The sequence below is a fragment of the Chelonoidis abingdonii genome, chromosome 9, assembly GCF_003597395.2.
Source record: "Chelonoidis abingdonii isolate Lonesome George chromosome 9, CheloAbing_2.0, whole genome shotgun sequence".
Classification (NCBI taxonomy): domain Eukaryota; kingdom Metazoa; phylum Chordata; order Testudines; family Testudinidae; genus Chelonoidis; species Chelonoidis abingdonii.
In genome coordinates, this window is record NC_133777.1 from 5,254,937 (window position 1) to 5,277,333 (window position 22,397).

The following is a 22,397-nucleotide window of genomic DNA, read 5'->3' on the forward strand; positions in this document are numbered from 1 at the left end:
GTTGGAAGGGACCTTGAGAGGTCATCTTGCCCAAGCCCCCAGGCAGATGTAGGATGAAGTATACCTAGACTACCCCTGACAGGCGTTGGTCTAACCTGTTCTTTAAAACCTCAAGTGATAAGGATTCCACAACTTTGCCAGGTAACCTGTTCCAGAGCTGAACTACCCTGTTAGAGTTAGAAAATTTTTCCTAATATCTCATTTAAATCTCCCTTGCTGCAAACTGCAGCCAACATTTTGATATATGCTTGTCTCTCTCTGTTCCATCTTTCCTTTTTTGCTGCATTGTATCCTCTTTTCTGACCCCTCTCTCCGCCCCTCCATTTCTTTCTCTTTCATCTTCTCATTGCCCTCTGTGTGGTGCAATATGCAGGTCTCACATTTTAAACATGCAGTGGGTGGACAGATTATCAAGCAAAATGAGCACCCACTGAGCTATTCGATGTCAAATTCTTTCACACACTGGCATGTTGCATTTCAGAATAGGGCCTTTAAAATATTTTGCTTTCTCTTAATAAGATAACACTAATAATGGTTTGCTGTTAAATAGCAGCTTTAAGAATATAGGAACATAAATACAGCCATAGTGGGTAGACCAATGGCCTATCAAGTCCAATATCCTGTCTTTCAGCAGTGGTCGGGAACCACATGCTTCAGAGGGAATGAACAGAACAAGGCAATTTCAAGTGATCCAATCCAAGGCAGTGAGAAGTTTAGGGACACCCAGAGCATGGGGTTGCATCCCTGACCATCTTGACTAGTAGCCATTAATGGCCTTATCCTCTGTGAACTTATCTAATTCTTTTTGAACCCACTTATACTTTTGGCCTTCACAACATCCACTGGCAATGAGTTCCACAGACTGACTGTACGCTGCGTGAAGAAGTGCTTCCGTATGTTTGTTTTAAATCTGCTGCCTATTAATTTCATTGAGTGATCCCTGATTACTGTGTTACATGAAGGAGTAAATAAACTTCCCTAGTCACTTTATATTAGGGAATCCTCATGACAATCTAGTCTAGGGAACGTGGTGTCACGGCTATTTTACAGGAAGGTAAATGGAGGCACGAGGCAGTGATGCGACTTGCCCACAGCTAAACAGCGAGCCTGTACCAGAACTGGAATGAGAATCCAAGGAGTCCTTAGTCAGTCTCTTCCCTATCAGGGAAAAATTCCACCGAGAGCTATGCAAATCCTTACTGCCCCAGTGTGAACATTCCTTCAAATGGGGTTTTTATTACTATTATCCCAACTGGATACCATTTCCCAGGATCAGCCAGTCAGACAGAGTTTGGAAAGTCTATTGGTCAGACCACTGTTGCCAATCCAGGTCTCATTTCAAATGTTTACAGCCACAGAACATCCTGATGGCCTGCACTTGTGTGTGCAGTTTTTCGAGTGGCCATCATTTTTCAGCACAGGCTGGGACTGTGTTTTAATGCCATTCCAACAGCTGAATTGCCACCATTTCATGTGCCACTGAGATGTGTAAATTATTAAAAGCTTTTCAAGACGTTCCCTGAGCACAACAAGACAAAATGGACTGGGGGAAAAGACCAAAAAGGCTTTCCAGCTCAAATCTTTTGACATGCAATATATGTAGGTCTGCTCTGGCTGGAATCTTTTGCTACCGGAAACTTGTTTCCTCTTCATATAGCAAAATGCTACATTTTTTGGATGTCTTGCGTTGTTCTTTAAGTTTAGTTTGAAGGACACTGTGTAACAATTAGAGTTTACCATCAATGGTATCTGCAATTGTCTAAGGGCCGTGGTTCTCTCCACACATGTGCCCCCTAAGAATGAATTCAGAACTGCTCGATGTAGGCCCTAGGGTGCTGAAAACCAAAGGGTTCAAGAAGCAGGGGTCTGTAGTTTTGTAGCAGTGAGGGACAGGTTCTATTCCCATGATGGTGCTAGAATGGGATTTAAACTTCTGTCATTCTTGAAGAAGAGCTTGTCTAATTAAGCGAGTTTGCAATGAACTGGCTAGTGTGTGCATGAACCAGTGCACTGCACTGGATGGAATTTGAACTGCTCAACTCTGTGTCCAATTTCCTGTGCTTTTAAGAGCTAGGATAGCTTTTCCTTTAGCCCAAATGGTAGGGGCCTAGGCTTTGGGAGGATCTGGGTTCATACCACAAATTTCTGAGTGGTTCGCTTGCGATGTCAGCTCTCATGATTTTATCCCGATTGGTGTTCTTCTAAAGCTCCAGTTCCTGTAGCCATGTGAATGTGAGACGCTCAGTTTTCATTTAAAGTAGGTTTCCTGCTCTTGGGGCTGCAGAGAAAAAATTTAGAATGTCCCCCAAGTGACCTCTAAGGGCCTACAAATCTCATGATTTTGGGCATCTGCCTGACTATATAGGGGGAGGTGTGCGGTTGGCAAATCTGATCTTGTGCAACACAGCGACTGCGTCCACGTGAAGATATCGATAGGAATCTTGGGTTTAGCAAAGGAGTAGAATGTGGCTCTGACGAGGAGATGGGTTGAGCAAGTGGTCAGTAGTTTGCCAGAGCAGCACTTCCCTAGCAGCCCAATCTGTTTCTGAGTGTCTGTTTCATGTGCCTGGGAAAGGATTCCAGTGGAGACTGGAGACATAAAATTTAGAGAGAGCACAAATATTGCCTAGGGGAGAGACCAGTTTCTTACTCCCCTCTCTCCACCAGGGTACACTGCCCTCTTCCCCCTCCGCATCACTCTCCCACCACTCTCATGCCATCCGTATTCATCCTGTTTATAAAAGAAAAACCTGCTTTATTACAGTTCCTCTCTACTTCAGCCACTTGGGGCATGGTGGGGTCCGCGTGCAGCCCTGTTATTTTCACATTCATCAGGCCAGCTCTGATGGGGATGAATAGAATTGAAATGTAAAGGATAATACAGTGAAAGAGGAGAATAAATCAGTGTCCAGCTAAACCATCTCATAAAGAACACAGCCGAGATTCTAAATGGATGTATAAATTGTGGTTTTGTCCTCAGATCTGCTCTTATTGCACAGACAGGCAAACTGCTCCATGGTTCTAAATGTTAGTCATTTTCAAGGGGGGCAGTGGAGGTTGAAAATGTAGGAAATACGTTACATCAGGGGGGTGCAAAGCCATTGACTCACCAAATATTATCAGGAGGAAGCTGCAATGAGAGGTGCTGGGGCTTTACAGAGATTTTATTCTGATTAAAAACATGTTGTAGCTTTGAACCTTTCTCTTTGTTTGCATGGGTTTTTAGGGAAGTGAGGCAGGGAAGGGCTGCTCCATAAGTTTCACAGAGGCTCTGTAACCCATCACATGCTCTCTTATTCCCTTACCTTAATAACACTCTTCTCCTTCAATTCTGGTGCATTTATGTGAATGTTCTCAGCTAAATGGAATCTCAGTGCAGAGACACATTCACAGCTTCACATTAACAAGCACAAATACAAACTAAACAGTCACGTGAAGAGACAGATGGATCAGAAGCAACAGAGAGAGAGAGAACGAAAGAGAACATAACTTACTGCCATGTATTCTCTTGGAAAGATGCACTTGGTTCACACATTTAATGTAGGGAAACCTAACTAGGAATGGCAGCAAGGAGTCCTGTGGCACCTTATAGATTAACAGACGTATTGGAGCATGAGCTTTCGTGGGTGAATACCCACTTCATCAGATGCATGTAGTGGAAATTTCCAGGGGCAGGTATATATATGCAAGCAAGAAGCAGGCTAGAGATAACGAGGTTAGTTCAATCAGGGAGATTGTAGCCTTCTTCTGCAGTCTGAGTTCGTGAATAACCCAGGGAGAGAACTTCTTTTGTAGTTGGCAACCCACTTCACGATGTCCTTGTTTTAATTTCTCGGTCTGATCGGTGTTTTCAAATTTGCAGATGAAACTGGAGCTCAGCAGTCTTTTCTTTGAGTCTGGTCCTGAGGTTTTTTAGCTGCAGGCCTGGCTACCTTTAAATCTGCTATGTGTGTCCAGTGAGTTTGAAGTGTTCTCCTACAGTTTTGTATATTGCCATTCCTTAATATCTGATTTGTGTCCATTTATCTTTTACGTAGGATGTCCAGGTTTGGCCAATGTACATAGCAAGAGGCATTGGCTGGTCATATGATGGCATATATTACATTGGCATATATTACATACCCACGAAAGCTCATGCTTCAATACGTCTGTTAGTCTATAAGGTGCCACAGGACTCTTCGCTGCTTTTACAGATCCAGACTAACACGGCTACCCCTCTGATACCTAATTAGGAATGGATTGCATGTCAAAAACCTTCTTTGGCTGGTCTGGCGTAAAAAGATCTACTGCAGACAATGCCCCAGATTGATTATTCTACATAAACAGAATTCACTGGATGATGTCAAGCCAAAACTGGGCAAGCAGGCAGCAAAATTGTGTGTCCTGCCTGTACACATAAAATAACTCCAGGGGGATATAACATCATGTACCTGAGCTGCTGAATGGAAAACAAATCAACCAATAATTCTACTCTTGTGCCTCAATTCAGGAAAACATCCCTGTTCAGGGAGGTACTTAAGCATGCATTTAATTTTAAGCATATGTTTAATTCCCAGTAAAATCAATGGGACTTAAGCATATGCTGATATGCTTTCCAGAACTGCAACCTTACAGAACTTCTGCCAAAGACCAAAAGAATCTGTTGAACAGTGAGGCCCATATTCCCAAGAAGCAGGGACACATCTGTCATGTGTACAAACAGAGAAGCTAGGCATGACGGGACCGGATGTGGGCCCACAGGATTGTAACTGTGCAAAGAGATGTGCCTATAATTTTTGAGGATACATTAAAGGAGGCTGTTTGAAACTGTATCTCTGAATAGATAAGAACTGGCCACTCTATATTCAACTGATGATTTCTGTTTTACTGCAGCTGAATTGTTCTAGCAGCAAGTTTGTAAACTAGCATATTCCGAATCCTCTTCAAAAAAGGCAGCCTCGAGTACTTCTGTGCTTCTCATATGAAGCTTTAAAAAGATTCCTGTCTCTCAACTAATCTAATGGGTTTGCAAAGAGGCGTAGCTTCTTTGTTGAGTTGCAAAAGAGGCGGTTAAGCTTTTGAAGCACTCTCCCCCAACAAAGAGCTAGTCATGCACAAAACCAAGCAATTGATCACACAATCAGAAAATATCTTCTGCCATTTAACTGTAACTCACTACTTTCTGATGGAAAAATCTTAGGTGAAATTGAGTAAGAGTACATTCAAAGCTTCAAATGTGCAATATAGGCACAACTAACTTGAATTGGCCTGCCGGTTTCATTTCAGGTTTGCTTAAAACTTCGATCGCTCTCTTTTATTAACAATAAGCATTTTTATTCTGTATTGTTTGTGAGGACTAGTTGCATGCTCAGAGCACGTGGGAGATATGAGCCCAGGTCTCGCTGTATTTTCAATCTGAGGCCCTGATCCTGCAATCAAATGCATACTTCCATTGCATAGCAATATGCACAAATCGACAGATTCTCAGCTGGTAAAATCGGCCTAGCTCCACTGAAGCTTCTTGAACTATGCAAATTTATACCAGCTGAGGATCTGGACCAGCAAGCTGGAGTGTCCTTTTTCACCAATCAAGATAGGTGTCGAAAGCTTCTATTTTTATTGGTAAATGTTGATTTCAATGTACACAAACTGACAAAAAATATTTCCATCTACTATAATTGAAATTTACAGCTAGGCAAAATAAGAAAAACGCTGCTTGAGAACTTATTAGACTTGGATTTAGGGTGATTTACGTTGTAGGTATTGACATGATGGTGACAATTTGTGTTTTAGTGGTTATAAATCTTTAACTTTTTGAATCTCAATTTCTATTGTAACTAAATATTTTCTGAGCCCCCTTACTGTCTGAGCCCTCCCATAATTTCCCACAACTGTGAAAAAGTAAATGAAGAAAAATTGAAAAAAATGCTTAAAACCTATAATTTTGCACAACTGTGAAAATGTAAATAGATCCAAGTTGAAAAAAATGCTTTAAAATAATCATTGATGTTACCCATCAAAATTATATAAAAAAAAATTAATTCTGCCAAGCCTAAATATAAATCAGGAATAAATTCACTGATTCTAATAGAATTACAATGCTGCAGGCCTACAACTTTAGGAGTGATTTTGGGTGTTGCCAGACTTCATGATTTGATTGTGAGCCTCACAATATTTGCTGCCTTTCTTAATGTCCCAGCTCCTAGAGTCATGTTATTACAGGAGAACCTTCACTTTTCATGTTATAACAAAGCAAAATTCTAACCCATGTCATGGCTAAGGAGAAAAAACTCAAAAACAGAAGACAAAAAGAAGATCCCCACATTTAATTATTTTAAGTCAATTTCATGATATTCTGGGAGCCTGACTTATAATTTTGAATGTCTTGGGTTGGCAATACTGGTATTTTACAGATGTAGAAGCCCGGAGGACAATGTGATATTGCTGCTGCTATTAAAGATACTTCCACAGGGCGTGTGCTTAAATATGGAGGGTGAAATGCTCAACTTGCGAACCCTCTCAATGCAATTTGTCCCAGTTTTACTGTGAGTGGAGCATTGATTTTCTTTATATAATTTAACTTCATTATATTTGTATGTACTGCCTGCATACTATGATGACAAGCACCTTAGAAATGTGATAGATTGACAACATGGTGCATTCATTTATATGATAGATAGGGAGAAAACGCAGTGTGTTTGTTTAGAAGAAAGGAAATAGAGTTGCTTATTTTACATAAGGCAGCATATGACAAACACGGTCCCGGCCTGAAAACAACAAAACACATGAATAAAAAGATTAGAGTTTAAAAGAGATATTTCACTTCCTATAACAGCATATTGGCAAAATGTTACATTTCACCTTAGATTAAAAACATACACTAGCCCCAAAAGCACTGGTTTTAAGAAATATACTGAGCCCAAAGGTTATACAAGAATATAGATTTTATTTTTGTATTGGCTTAACTCAACAGAAATTTGAAATGACTGGACTGTTTGGGGGCATGCAGTCCCCTAGCTGGTTTAGATTTCACTGAAATAATCATTATTGTTATGATTAGCATAGTTTTTTAAAAGCAGTTGCTCCACAAACAAACACAAGCGCAAATCATGTCATTTCAGCATGGATTAAAACATCATTTAAAGTTTCGTTCCACCAGCCTCTCAGCTCTGAGGCAGAATGTATTTGATTAGATAGTTCCGGGAGATAATATCAGTCTGAGTGACAGCCATCTATTCCGGATTCACACTATGCTGACCTTGAATTTCCACCAGCACTAGGAATTCTCACTCTTTCTTTTAAGAGATTCAATTTAATGGGGATGCATTAGGCAAATCATTTGAATTACAGTGTTTGGGCCAGGGGCTTGTAAGGAGTTCAGGGACTTTATCTCCAAATGTTTGATCAAAACCAGATGTGGCGACAGGCAAAAGTTAAACCGAACAAGCACAAGGATGGGCTGATGAGGAAAGGAAGAAGAGCAGAAAGCATAGCTTGCCTTACCAATATGACTCATTTGACTCTGGTATGATCGTGTAAGTAGTGAGTCAAGATTTCATACCATGTGACAACGGTAAGCAAGGACATCGCTGCTCACATAACATTGGGAACATCAAACTGACAATTCATTTTTGGGGGAAGCTTAGAGGTTGATGATAATTGGCAAAAATCACCGCATTCTCCTCTCCACTCAGAGTCAAAGCTGTCGCTTCCTCTGCAGCTTTAGACAGATGATCTACAATAGTTAAGGGGCCCAAGATTTACTTTACACTAGCCCGTTCCAAGAGAAAATTGAACATCAACTTCAGTCCAAAGCCTCAGATTTGGCATCTCCTGTGTTGGCAAAGAAGTTCTCTCAATTTTATGCTGTGCAGAGGAACTTAAAGGTGACGGCTGGCAAGTTCTTCTTCCAGAATCTGGCCTGGCAGACATGGCAAAGGGTTGCTAATATGTAACTGATACGCTCTTTCAAGGGAAGAGTATGTTATTAAGCCATTTCCTTGCTATTTGGCTTCAATTCTTGAATCAGAGGAAGAGATTGGGGTTGGTATTATATTACTTAAAATGGGAAGATAGGCAGACTCATGATTATGAACCAGTTCCTCAGCCACTGGAAATCAGCTTCATTAAAGATTTACACCAGCTGAGGATATGACCATATATTTATAGCTAGAATCTATCTGAAAAGATACTGTCTCTTTAAATCTGTCTCAGCTTTTGACTTTCAAATTCTATTTGGCTATTTTCTTTTGATGTCATTTTATTTTATTGGATTCCCCTGTGATCTTCCACACATCATCTTGATGTCTATTTTTAACACACACCTTCATTCTAAATCAAACACCCCACACCTGGGAGTAGATCCCATTGGTAAGTGCATGAGTAGGGGAGGAGAGTAGTGAATCTTTATGAAGTCTTTGAGTTTATGTTGAGTCTCCTTGCATGACTTGTCTTCCGGCATTAAAGAGATAGTGATATGTCACCTAGACCTAAAGGAATAATGAGTCAGACAGAATTATTTTTGCTTTCCAACAATTGCCATGAATCAGGGAAGAGGTGGAAGTGTGTCCTGTGCTTTTGCAGATCCCAGGCATTGGGTTTATACTTGAAATGCATACACTATTCAATTGAGCTCTTCTATTAGAAACCAAGCCCCACGCAGTTTCTTTTATTCTACTTAAAGATGCTGCTTGCAGATAATCAGACAATTTATGGCCAGCCTTGTGGAGTTTCGCAGCTGGCTGCTTAAAATGGAGGGGTGCTAAGAATCTTCCAACTAGCTTTTTATTGTTCTCCAACTTCAGTCTGGACAAGGGGCCCTGGGCAAGGGCAGCCATTTACAGTGCTGGCAAATTCCAAAGCTAACAGGAAAACAATCAATTTATCACCCAGGGCAGTTGCTTTCTTCACAAGGAACTGAGAGTTTACTATGGTCTGGAACCACAGAAATCAATTTGAGTCAGTTTTACGGTACTAGCTTTTTCCAGCTTCGTAGCTGAAAATAAAGTCTGCTCAGTAGTTTAGGCCTGTTTCTGCAGCAGAAATTATACTTCTGTAACTGAAGGGAAAGGCAAGGATCTTGTCTAGACAAACAGAAGCCTATTTAGGATTTCGTAAGAAACAAAATGGGGCCTTGATCCTGCATTGTGAATCACACAGACAGACCCCTCGAATGGCATAGAGCTCCACTGAAGCCAGCGAGGACGCAAGGAATGCAGGATCGGGATGTAGATTTGGAAACTTGAAAATGATCAATTGCCTAGATAGCTTCTGGTTTCAGAGTGGTAGCCATGTTAGTCTGTATCAACACAATGAGGAGTCCTTGTTGCACCTTAGAGACTAATAAATTTCAGGCCAGTCCTGAATAAAGACTGGGAGTGGTTGGGTCATAACAAAACCTAAACTTGATTTCCCCAATACTAATTTCTCCCTACTGTAGTCACACCTTCTTGTCAACTGTCTGTAATGGGTCACTCTCTTACCACTTCAAAAGTTATTTTTCGTTCCTTAGTATCCTGCTGTTAATTGATTTATCTTGTTAGACTGACCTCACACTTGGTAAAGCAACCCCCATCCTTTCATGTATTTATACCTGCTCCTGTATTTTTCACTCCATGCATCTGATGAAGTAGGTTCTAGCCCATTAAAGCTTATGCTCAAATATATTTGTCAGTCTGTTAGATAGCTTCTGTGTCCTGTTACTGACCGTTTCAAAATCTGCACATATTTTTGAAAATGATTCATCATCTTAAGAACTTCTTAATTCTCCTTTAAGTCCTTTTATGTTTTTGTTTTTTCATAACATTCTTGGAGATGAGCACGGCTAGTTAGAAATATGAAGTCCGACTGATCCCCCTTCAGTTGTATGGTAGCACAATGGCTGCTCTGTTTGTTGATCTACCGGGGATTGAACTGGGGACCTCTATAGCTAAAAGCAGGAAATGCTGCAGCCTGAGCTAATTAGCCAAGCTACTGTAATAATTATAGCCTCTGAAGACTGGCATAGAGGGGAAACTATAACACACATTGATTGGAGAGTTACAGCAGCAAGCTCATTACCAGTAAAACAAGGGTCAGTAAAATGTGTGAAGACTTGAGATAAAAGTTTTGTGGTTGGTTTTTTTTAACCCATTTTTTATAGTTCGTATATAGTTAAGAAATGTCCGTGATTCCATACATTAAAACTTCTGTGCCATTCCTTTTCTGAATCACAAGCAGAGGTGCTTGGTGTTGCCACCTACTGCATGCGTATGTCAGAAGGCAAAGTGCTTTATTTCTGCATTGTATAATATGACCAAGTCCAGACCTGGTGATCTTTGCAAATGCAAGAGACAAATGATTATACAAAAAAAAACCCACCCACCGCAGAGGTAAGCCTGAACTCTGAGCAGCTAAACCCTGCAGGAGGCCACGACAGAGCTTCCAAACGCACAGGTATCATGGACTCCAAAAGAAATGGAGATCCTTCAAAGCTGACCGCGGGTGTGATTTCTTTTCAAAAGCCCTCAGCATTAACCTAACTCTGCTCCCACTGAAGTCAATGGGTGCTTTACCACTGACTTCAATGGGAAAAGAGTTTGGCTGATGATCAGCACTTCTGAAAATTCCATCCTAAATTTCCATCCAGGCAAGTGGCCCTCGGGGAGAACACCCTTTGAACATCCCCTTGTCCTATAATTCAAAGGAACTCTAATGCCTCTTCTGAAGGCAGTTCAACAGCAGTGCATGGTAGAGAGAGGTGGTTCCTCAGTTATGGGCCTTGAAAATTGGTGTTAAATTCTACTTTATTTTGGTCACAGGTGAAATGCCAAATGGCCCCAGTGGACAATGACCCACACCACAAATTTGTGACAGGAGATAGGTATCTGAAGGGCATAAACTGCAGCCCAGGAGCAAAATCATTTAGTGTGGCTGAAGGAGCTCTAACTAGGAGGGAGGGGATGAAAGGGAGCAATGGAAGACTTTGGTTGAGGATGAGGGTAGATCTGCTGGTGAGATCAACTAGATTGTTCAACAGTTTCTCAAGGGAAGTTGTAGATGCCTCATTACTGTACTTCAGTTGCCTGAAACTGGACTGGATAAAGTCTGGGAGAATGTACTGAAAGGAGTGATCTTGCTACCTTAGGAGGATCTATAAGTCATATTTAGTTTGCCCTGCTCCCATGAGTAGTCCCATCGACAATGGGTCAGTAGAGTGAGTGGATAAGTAAGGAAAGCAGGATTTGACCCTAGATGATGAACAGGTCTTTCCCATCCCTAATTTCAATGGTTCAGTGTCCCCGTTCTCTCTCGTCATTCTTGGACATAGAGCAGCTTTTGACAAATCAGGCAGTGCTAGTCAAAAGCATAATACTGTTTATGATTTCAATTTCATACTGGGGAATGAATCAGAACAGGAAAAAGCTGATAATCTGCATCACACAAGCTTTCACTTGCTTAAGACCCATTTGATGATTCACTTTGAAATGACTTTTGCTCAGATGCCACCCTTTGCAGAGATGTTATTTGCTATTGGAAATGTACTGAGCACAAGCCCTGAGCGAACTGGCAGCTAACAAATATCAGACTGTGGGTATAAATTGATTTGAGTGTTAGTAAACTAAAATCTAGGGCCACACGCTGGCACAACTCACACGGCTATGAGGGGGGCATGGGAAGGGGGAAGAGCCTGCAGGAGAACAGAGCACAATGTAACCTTAATGCTCCTTTGCATGGTAGGCGAGGAGCCCAGTGGGCACACTTTGGGATTCTTTGATTATAAGGTCAGACGTGACCACTGTGGTCCCCTAGTCTGACCTGTACAACCCAAAGGGAAATGTCCAAGGGAAATGAGACATGCCTTATATTCTAAAACCGGGACACACAGCACCTGACCAAACAACTTAGAAACATGGCCACATTGTAATACACTCATAAGGAGTCGGACCAGAACTATGGGTACAAATCACCTCAAACCGAGAGTGTTTTTAAAATCTGGATGAAGGTTCATTCAGCTTGAGATCATCCAAAATAATAACCCTTATAAATACTACTCATGGTAAGCAGAGCTTTAAATTTCCAAGCACTGTACATATATGCTAAGTATTTTATCTAAAATTAATTATATGAAATATTAAGGGAGACTGTCTAGGAAGTATTTGTGTTCCGACTATAAGCAGGAGTTGATTATAGGAAGTAGGATATGTTATTGCAGGGGTCATCACGCGGTGCTGTTACACATAGACATGCATGTTTTTTTTCTTAGCCTGCAAGCAAGTTTTTAGTCTTTGAGGAGATGCAGAATTCTGATTCATTTTATTAGTTTTCCCTCTGCCTTATTTTGAATATTTGGAGGCTCCTCTTGGGATAGAGATTCCTGGAAATTGGGCAGTGGTATGTGGGCCGAGATTTCTGAATGAGGGGATGGGCTGTATGCGGTTTGTGACTGTCTCTGCTCCAGGACTGGTAGGTGTGTGTATGTGTGTAAAGACAGCAAGTTATACTTAGAATACACCCAGGATATATTCCTCCACTGGGAAGCCAACCTGCAAGGCCCCAGACATAAGCAAAGGGTGATACTGGTGTCAGAAAGAGAACACTGGTGACATTGGAAGAAGGCAAGGCACCCACTCCTTACATGACTCCCGGCCAAATTTTGTACATGTGAATTTCAGAACAACTTTGGTGCAGCTTCCAGAATTCAGGGTGCCCGTCTGAATTGTACCACCAAACCTTCTGAAGTTTAGTCGTCACTAGCTGTGAATTTTCATCTTGCTTTACAGAGACAGATCAGAGCCCCCCAAGAGCTCTCAGCATGGATAATAAAGCTGTTGTGCTTTGGTAGGAAAAAAAGAGACAAGCAGAGAGCTGACTAGTGAGGAGTGAATAATTAAAAGGCGGAATGTAAAAACGAACAGAAATAAAAAAAGAGAATTTCTAAAATATAAATCCACAAACCAGATTATTTTTTTTCTGGAAAAGCAAAGGGCTCTGACCTATGCTATCTCAGTGGGTATTTCACACTCCAGCCACTGCTTTGCATGAAAATTCAATGGGAAGGGTGAAAAGTCCTTCCTTTCAGAGACACTAAGTGGGAGAGCATTGGAGGGAATAAAAACTTTAGCACTAATCAGTCAAAAACCTGACATAAATGTGAATGCATTTTGTGGGTGATTGGTGTCTTCTGATCCGGTAAATTCCTCCTTCATCAGAGTGCTTAGCTGGCAGTCTCCATTTTAATAGGTGAGCCTAGGGTAATATTGCAACATTGGGCCAAAGTTTTAAAGGACCCCAACCTGTCCTCCATTCATATCCAGGCAAATCTACACATACAGACACCTCCACACTTCCTATTTAAGCACTTGTGCATTCAAATGATAGACTTCAAGAGAAAAGAGAATTGTGCATGTAATTTTTTTCACCTGAGCACAGCTGATAATGTCTGAAGGGTGTGTGGGCAGGTATTTGCATGTGTATGAATGAAGGCCACTCTTTGAAAGTTTTACATTATGTTCCCGCTGTGTCTTGAGTGGCTTCTAGTGGGAGTCCTAATTATACTGGTTAGCACAGTCAAATGATGAGGATAATCAGACTTAGCAATAATACTTAACAATAATATATCTTTGAAGGATGGGTCAGAGTTCAATCCATAAATTAATCCTCATCACACCTTTGTGAGGTAGATAGTTAAGTACTATCCACATTTTAAGGCACAACTCAGCAGAGCTGGTTGCTGTGAGTAATAGTGAGTAGGTGTATCCTTTCACAGTAAAACTTTCATTAATAGATCTTTTTCTGCAAATCTAGTCATTATTATTACATATTTACTGAATAGCTTCACCAAATAGTTTTCAGCCTATTTCTTCCACATGGATTGAATAGTTGTTGTTCATTATTCACATTGCATGATTAGGCAGCTGAGTTGCCTTGCATTGTTTCCATTCTCTGAGTTCATGACAAATGTTTTAAACAGCTGAGTCTCTGGGACATATTTTGGGATGACTAAATATTACTTCTAAAAGTCTGGAAACTTGATGGGGTTTGTGAATATTTTCGTTCCCCTTCCAATAGTTGTAGAGAACAAGTAATGCGGCCCCATGAAATCGCAAAGCAAACATGGTGCATTTGCCAATCAGTTAATGATCAAGCAGCTCTAAAAAGGAGGCAAAGAGAGGTTAAGTTACTGACCAAATGCCTGTTTGGCCACATCACCCAGAATTCTTAGTGGAAAGCCGGGTGTGTCTGTGTAGGGAGAGTGAAAAATTAAAGTGTGGTTTACTGTTAGCAGCAAACTTCAAGAGCTCTGTCTTTAAAAAATACATGTACAGCATAACTCAGAACTGGTTGCTACTTGTCCAGGAAGTAGCATCCACTGGAAGAGAAGAGTATTACAGCTAACTGCAGTCAGTCAGCATTGTCTGAGGTTACATCATCGATTTTGAAAGTTGCTCCAGAGGTAGCATTTCTAGGAATGGTGATGTTCCAGATTTCCAGCAGACTTTTGCAGACGCATGCAGCTCTGGACATTTCAGAGAAGATCTAGATAAGCTTCCAAATATTTGGGGGCTTACTGGGACACTTAGAACGTTGGAGGCTCACCCCTCACTAATCACAACAATTAAAGACAATCGGGTGGAGATACTTTGAAAGAGCACCGATCACACTATGAGCAATGTATTGTCACACCAGGAATAGAGTTTAGGAATGTGTGGAGAGTTCAGACAACCAGGAACTCATATGAAATTAGGATGGGTTCCTGATCTAACTTATATTGTCTTCAGAATGGTCCTCAGTTGACATTCCTGAATGGCATACAAACCTAGACTGATGTTTTTCATCTTTTCCCCCACTTCTTCCAACCAACTTTCCATCAGCTAAATGGTTTTAGCTGTAAAGAGAAAATCCTCTGAGTAGATTGAAAAGGGTTTTCTTGGAGATTCAGTTTAATGAAGAATCCAAACTGAGATGCAGGGTATGCTTCCCCAGCAGCCCATAAGAATAGACCATGGAGAGGACTCAAGTGGGGAGGCCACTGGTTCTGAAACCTACAGAGCTATGCAGTGTCCTTTCAGTGGATTGCAGGCCAATTGTGCATTGAAGTAAAAAAAAAAAAATGCACTGGAGGCAGAACAGCCAGTCATAGGAGGACACAGGCTGAAGGATATTGCTCTGGAAACACAACAATCTTCTAATGCCTTTAATGGATTTCATTTTCCATGACATGGGTACAGTGAAGCGATGTCCGCACCTGAATAAGAGCAAGCAAAGGACCCCGTTCTGGATGAGTGCATTGAGCCTGCTGACTACTCCTCACAGAAATTCTCTCTGTCCATGCAGGGGGAACATTGTCCGAGTGGAGTCTGAGGTTGTGGCTTTGTGCCTGTCTCACTTTCCTTATTAATATGTCTCTTTCTTTCTTGTTGTAGTGAAGGGATTTCTGTTGCAGTGCTGTTAGCTAGAGTGGTAGCAGCCTCTGCTTGTGGAGCAGGAAAATCAGAGCTCTGTATTGCTGCTGCTGCATTCCATGTAGCTGTTCAGCTAAGTGACATTGGTGAGGTCACAATCAACCACAGAATTATCCGTTCCAATCCTTCTAGCTGCCCGTGCAACAGGGTGAAGGCTGCCAATTCAGGCCATGGGGAGGAATCATAGATATGGTCTAATGCTGTTTGGTTCAGTGGATGCAAGCAGTCTTTATGGACCTGCTAGCCATGCCTTTCATTTGCAACCAATCCCATCTGCATAGGGAAGGAATGGAGACTCATCAAGGAGAGCTTCTCCAAGGTGGATAGGCACATGCTGAGTCTTCTCGCATGAGGTCTTTTCTGCTGCCTCCATTGCACAGCTGACCTATGCCTTTTTTCCACTGCTGGGCCTTCTGCTAGGGCTTACGTTGTTTTAGGACCTTAGGACTTCGTGACATTGAGAATGTTTGCAATAGACATGATTAGCGTATCCCATACAGAATGTCAGGTGGAAGGTGAGCAACAGGAGCAGATGAACTCCTAGGAAACACAGCCGATCTTTACATATAAATGGCCTTATTAATAAAGAATGAGGGATGCAGAATGCAGCAAATGTGACAGACATAGGGGATGATTCTGAAAAAGAATGCTTCCATCCTGGATAACATGTTAGGTATACACTGTAGGTAGGTCCTTCTCTGGCCCTCATCACTGTAGTATCTGGGGAATCAAGGCACAGAGAAATGAAGGGACATGCCAAGGTCACACTGGATGTGTTGGCTGAAAAGGAAATTCAACCCAGATCTCTGGAGGACAAGTCCATGACCTTCACCACACGGCATCCTTTGTCCCTAATGGCTCAGTAAGGTAACATCCCACCAAAAGCTCAGCGGAATCAGAACACTTAGATGTTCCCTACAAAACATTTACTGCACCTCCTGCTTTTCTAAGCAGTAAAGGAAGGGCTTAAAGAGATGCTTTAAACCTAAAAGATGGGCTTGCATGTGTGGTGTGTTTTTTAAAATGTGGAAATAATTTTTCTTTGCTGAACCTTTGTCACGTAGGGAGAGAACCAGAAGCTGCTTCAGAGGAGAAGGATACTCAAATTTATCTGTGACTTTCACCAACAGGAAGCATCCATGTTGGCGTCAGGCGGGCAGAAGATCCCCGCGGTCCTATTGCTGCCTACTTACATTGTGTTTGATTTCTGTGCACACTCATAACTAGATTCTGGGCCTGAGGTTTTTTTTATTGAGCTGTAGCCTGCTCATCCGGAGTGAAATTCAGTCCAGTGCAATGCGTTTGCATGGCACCCCAGGTGCATTCTAAACCCCCATAATAATGGAGCCTGGTAGATCAGCCTCCACACTCACTGCACAGTGTGGAAAGTGGCTTCACACTGAAGAAACTGAGGTGGAGAGGACAAGCTGGCTCATGCTGGAGTGGGTGTCACAGTCATGCTGATGGCACTAATGGCTGGAACAGAACCTCGAAGGGCACATTTCTATCTGGAAAGTGGTGCCATGCAGTAGGTTGCAGCCTGTAGGGCCACAGTGCAATCCATTTAAAAAAGACTTCTTTCTTTGTTTCAGTGAACTCAGCACTTGAATGGCACAAACAGAATCTAAATCTCATCTCTCGCTGGACATTAAGGACCTGGCGCTCTGTGCCAGCTGAGGAGTGCTCAGTGAAAGTGTGTGTATGGGGCGGGGGGAAGATAGTTTGAAGACACCTTTGTTCCCCTCTGTCTTAGCACAGTCTGGGTGCTGCGCTGGTCCCTGGTGAGTACTCAGAAGGTTGCTGTAAGCTGTGGTGGCTACCGGTGGCCCTCCCAGAGATCGGTTGTGGATGGGGACCTGGGCGCATGCTCTTCTTTCCCCAGTCATTCCCTCCTGCATCAGTAACTGGGTGACAGAGGAGCTGCAACAGCTGCTGTACACCGTCCAAACATCCCCTATAAGAGGGGAATCCTCCATCGGACAGTGAAGCTGTTTAACGGTGGCTTTGAACTGGCCACACAGACCTACCCAACCTCAGGAACTGTTTCTCCCTGTATTTGGGCTGTTCTGATTGGCCCCAGACTCTGCTTCCTTTAGTCAGCCTCACCTGGCCTGCCAGGATTAAAGTAGGACAATTATCCCCTTTCTCTTCTGCTTTGTTTGTCAGGAAGTTGAGCCCCTGTCGCAACATGATCTGGGGGGAGAGACAGTGAAGATCTGCAAAGCCATCTAGGCCATTTGGAGACCCTATCCCCAAAGGGGAGGGTAATGGAATGTCTAGATGCTCTAGGTTATTTTGAAAATCTTAGTATACAGCTTTCTGGAGCACAGTTTTGTCGATATTCAGGTTTGGGAGCACCAGGAGAGTTCTGAGAGCTACCATGCTATACCATACTGAGGGCCATTGCATTGCTTCAAGGGTTGAGGAATTGGGCATGATGCCTAGCTCTGACCTTTTAGATCACAGAGTAGGTGCTATGACGCTTGGAGGCAACTTCATCCTTATTGGTGAGATGTGAGACTGTTCTAGTTTCAAGCCTGCTTGCAGAATTCACTGGCCTCACGTATTCCCCGGACTCTGTCTTGTTATCATACCTGGCGCATTTCCTAGGACTGAGTCCAAAAATGCATCTGATCTTGATTGCTTAAGAATCAATTTAAAAACAGAATACTGTACTGCCTCCAAGAACAATCCCCAGTGGTTTTACCATGATTAGCCCCATCGGTAGCATGGTATTAAAAAGTCCTCCACTATCAGTGGTCTGGCTTTTAGAAAGCCCTGTACATAAACAAGCCCTTCTTTGATTTCTGATTGCACCCTGGAGAACGATCTACAATAGCTTTCATGTTGTCTTCAAGAGCGGAGTCTGTCCAGTGGTTAGAACAGGGGCCTGGAGGTCAGAGGTTGGATTCTATTGCCAGCCTTGGCTACTGACTTGCAATGTGGCATACCTTTCAGTTCACTCGGCTGTATAATGGGCATTATAATTAGAGCTGGCTGAGGAATGGTTTTTTGTTTCTACAGAAAATTTCATGAAAACAAAAAAAAGTGTCATTTTCACTTACATTTTTTTTTGGAATTTTTGGATTTTGTTTGTTGGAAAAAAGTGACTGTCAATCTGATTTTTTTCAGCAATCAAAACCCGATGAAAAATATTTTTTTTCAGAAAGCAAACACTTTCTGCGAAATGTTTGCCACTTGCAAAAACATAATTTCCCACTCAAAAAATTTTGACAGAAATGTTTGACCATCCCTAATTATAATATTAACCCTCTGTGATGCAGCTCCTGCCCCACACTGGGCTCTGAGGCCTGGGCTACACTGGTGGCTGGGTGGGAGGAGGTTCGCAACTTCATAGCTGAAGTCGAAGGATCTTAGTTCGACTTATCTGGCCAGCCTAACAGTGGCAAGTTGACCACCCTTCGACTTCGCTTACTCCTCCTGCCGAGGTAGAGTACAGGCGTCGATTCGGGGATCAATTTATCGCATCTAGATGAGACGCGATAAATCGATTCCCTATACATTGAACACTACCCACCAATCTGGGTTAAAAGAGCCCAAGGGAAGTTGCACAGGAGACAGCCAATCACAGAAGAGCTTATAGGAGCAGCCAATCAGGGCCAGGCAGGCCCATATAAGAAGGGCTGCAGAACAGAGCAGCTTCGGTCACTCCCTGGAGCTTGAGGAGGGAGGAGGACTGGCTGCCTGCCTTGCAGGCTGAAGGTAACTATCACCTCAAACAGAGCAGTGCTGCTGGCAGAGACCTGGGGAGTTAAAGGCAGCTCCTGGCGGGGTGCAGAGCTCTGCAGACTGAGGCCCTGAGGAATGGGCAAAAGAGAGTGCAGGGGCCTAGGGAAAGGTACTGAGAGGTTGGAGGAGATGCAGCATGTGGCTGCCATCTATAGGGTCCCTGGGCCGGGACCCAGAGTAGTGAGCGGGCCCAAGTTCCACCCTCCCCCCGCCTTGCCACTGAGGAAGTGGCCAGAGAATTGGCTACAGAAGCCACTGAGGGAAGTGGTTAGACAGCGGACTGTGATACTGTCCCCCAGAAGTGGGGGAGGCACAGAGTGCGGCACAACCGGACGGCTGTGTCACAAAGAGGACGCCGCGGTCCTGGGAGTGATGTAGGTCCCTGGAGCAGAAGTGACAGGGGCACAATAACACCAGAAGAGGGCGCACCGGCTAGCAGAGCTGATCCCCATGACATCCAGCAGGGGTCGCCACCATGGTGAGTCGCACCCTGTCACACCCTCCATCATTAATAAGTGGGCAGCGAAGCTTCCAGTAGCTAATCAATGTTAGTAAATCTTGTTTAGATCCTGTATTTGGTATACAGGTGCAAACTACTATTACTTTCCAGTTCTTCTTTGTTTAGTTACCAATGCCAATAGCAAATCTTTCTTTGAACCTCATCCATATTATGCTGCTAGGTTTATCTCCTCTCCTCTGCCTTGTCTAAATTATACAGCTACTTCACCCTTGTCTTTCTGGTTTGTGGCAGCTTTCTAGACTCATTCACTTTTCTATAGAAGATGACCCCCGTAAGCAATGAGTAGGACTGATAGCTGGGAATGCATTACAGGATTTTCTTCATTTGAATGGACATGTGCCAAACGAACACTTCTCCTGGGGCCATGCACATTCATGGGGACACTTTTCACTGTAAGATGTTCTAGCAGTCCTGAAGCATCACTTCTTTTTTTCCTTGTTAACATGGATAGTTAATTTACTCTTCCATATTTGGTGCCAGATTTGCTTGGCCTTTATTCTCTTGCTTCTGTATTTACATTAATAATGGCCCAAATTGACAATCCTACCCAGACGGGAGAGTAGATCACCTGAGATTTCATACACAGAGATGTACCTGCTGCATTTGGAAATGTTTGCCTTCCCTGGCTATTACACTACCAGCCTATTAGAGAGTGGGACAAGTATCTTTGCTCCATCTGATTTTGCAATACGGGAGATTCCGGTGTCTCTTAAAGAAACTTCAGTGATTTACAAAGAATCTTTGTTTATTTCCTAAAGCGAGAAAGAGATGTGAGAACTGAGCAATCACCTGTATTAGATCTCACTAAGATGAGATCTGAGAAACCTCTTTTCAAAAGGTTTGATTGTAGGAAGAAAGTTTTTCTATCAAGAAAACTGTCCCTCTAGGGCAGAACTTTGGAAAGTCTCCAGTGCATCCAGTATGATTATTATCTCCCTTGTCCCCCTAGGCACTGCTGCTTTTTCTTCTTTCTCTTCAACACCTTTCTCATCCTCTCGTCTGTGACAGGTCTCCATATGGCCGACCTGCCAACCTTTCAGCTGCTGGGGGGGGGGGGGGAGGGGAGAGCAGTAGCAGAGAAATTTCATCTGTGCTGTCCAAGTGACAGCAGTCTGTGTGTTTTAAATTATTATCCTTCCTCTTCTTGCTGCTTTATATTACTCCACTGCACATGCAATTAACTTAAAAGGCAAGATTTCTTCTGAATCCACATAGAAGCCAACCTCCAAGTTCCTCTAATTTTCTTTCCTCAGTTTTGAAGCTGGGAATTCTGCGGTCATAGTTGAACTGGTAATTTTGCATTTAGTTGCTAATTATGCTTTGCTAAAATGCTCCGGTCTCTAGACGCAATTTCTCAAAAGTCCACCCTGGAATTATAGGGATTAATAACTAATAGGCCCTGGAGGAGGTGGAATATGATGGAGGGAAGGATAATTACTTTGCGAAAGAAAAACCTCTCTGCACAAGACAGGTACGGTATCTTACAGGCAATGGCAGGACAAGTTTTCCCCATGCCACTTGTCCCATGTGCTTCAACCTTCAGCTGAGGGAATGCTAAATCTAGGGGGAAAGGGTAGGTCAGCCTCCATGGCACAGTTGGTTCTTGTCCTCTGCTGAAGCTGCCAAAATGGGTACCTAGTGCTAATTAATGCCAAGCACAGGGGCAATTTTTGTGTTGTGAACAGCTATACACTGGGAGTACCAGTAGACTCCCCAATGATGATTGCAGGCAGGGTTAGTCTCTTTTTCATGTGGCACCAAGTGGTCATTAGTGACTCAGACCACATTCGGTGACATCCATGGGGAAGGCTCTGTATTCTATTATCAAAATCTATCCACTACTTAAACCCCATCTTCAAAGAGTTCACACTGGGATGTGAACTCTGCAGAGCAAAGGATCTCTTCTTTTCAGCACTAATAATTGCATTGTAGTCATGGAGTCAAATTCTGTTCTCAGTAATGCCTGTGTAAATCTGAAAGAACATGAAAGTCAATGGAATTACTCCAGACTTACAGCTTTATGATGAAGAAGGTCTTTGCGACCATTAAGGAGCCATCATCCACGTAAGACTTCGACACCCACACCCACCCACAAAAGAAATCTTGGCATTATCATGGATCGTTTGCAGCAAACTTCTGCTCAGTATGCAGCAGCAGTCAAAAAAAGCAAACAGAATGTTAGGAACCATTAGGAAAGGGATAGATAATAAAACAAATTATCATAATGCTACTTTATAAATCCATGATACACCCACACCTTGAATCCTGTATGCCGTTCCGATCACTCCATGTCAAAAACGCTATTAGAATTGGAAAAGGTGCAGAGAAGGACAACAACTAATGATTGGAGTATGGAACAGCTTTCACAGAAGGACTGGAACTGTTCAGCTTAGAAAAGAGATGATTGGGGGGAGGGGGTTATGATAGAGGTCCATGGAGTCATGAATGATGTGGAGAATGTGAATAGGAACTATTATTTACCTCTTCACATGACACAAGAACTAGGGGTCACTCGATGAAATTAATAGGCAGCAGGTTTAAAATGAAGTACTTCTTCACACAGTGCACAGTCAGTCTAGGGAGTTTGTTGCTGGGATGTTGTGAAGGCCAAAAGTATAACTGGGTTAAAAAATGAATTTGATAAATTCATAGAGGCTTTTGATGGCTGTTAGTCAAGATGGTCAGGGTTGCAAGCCCATGCTCTG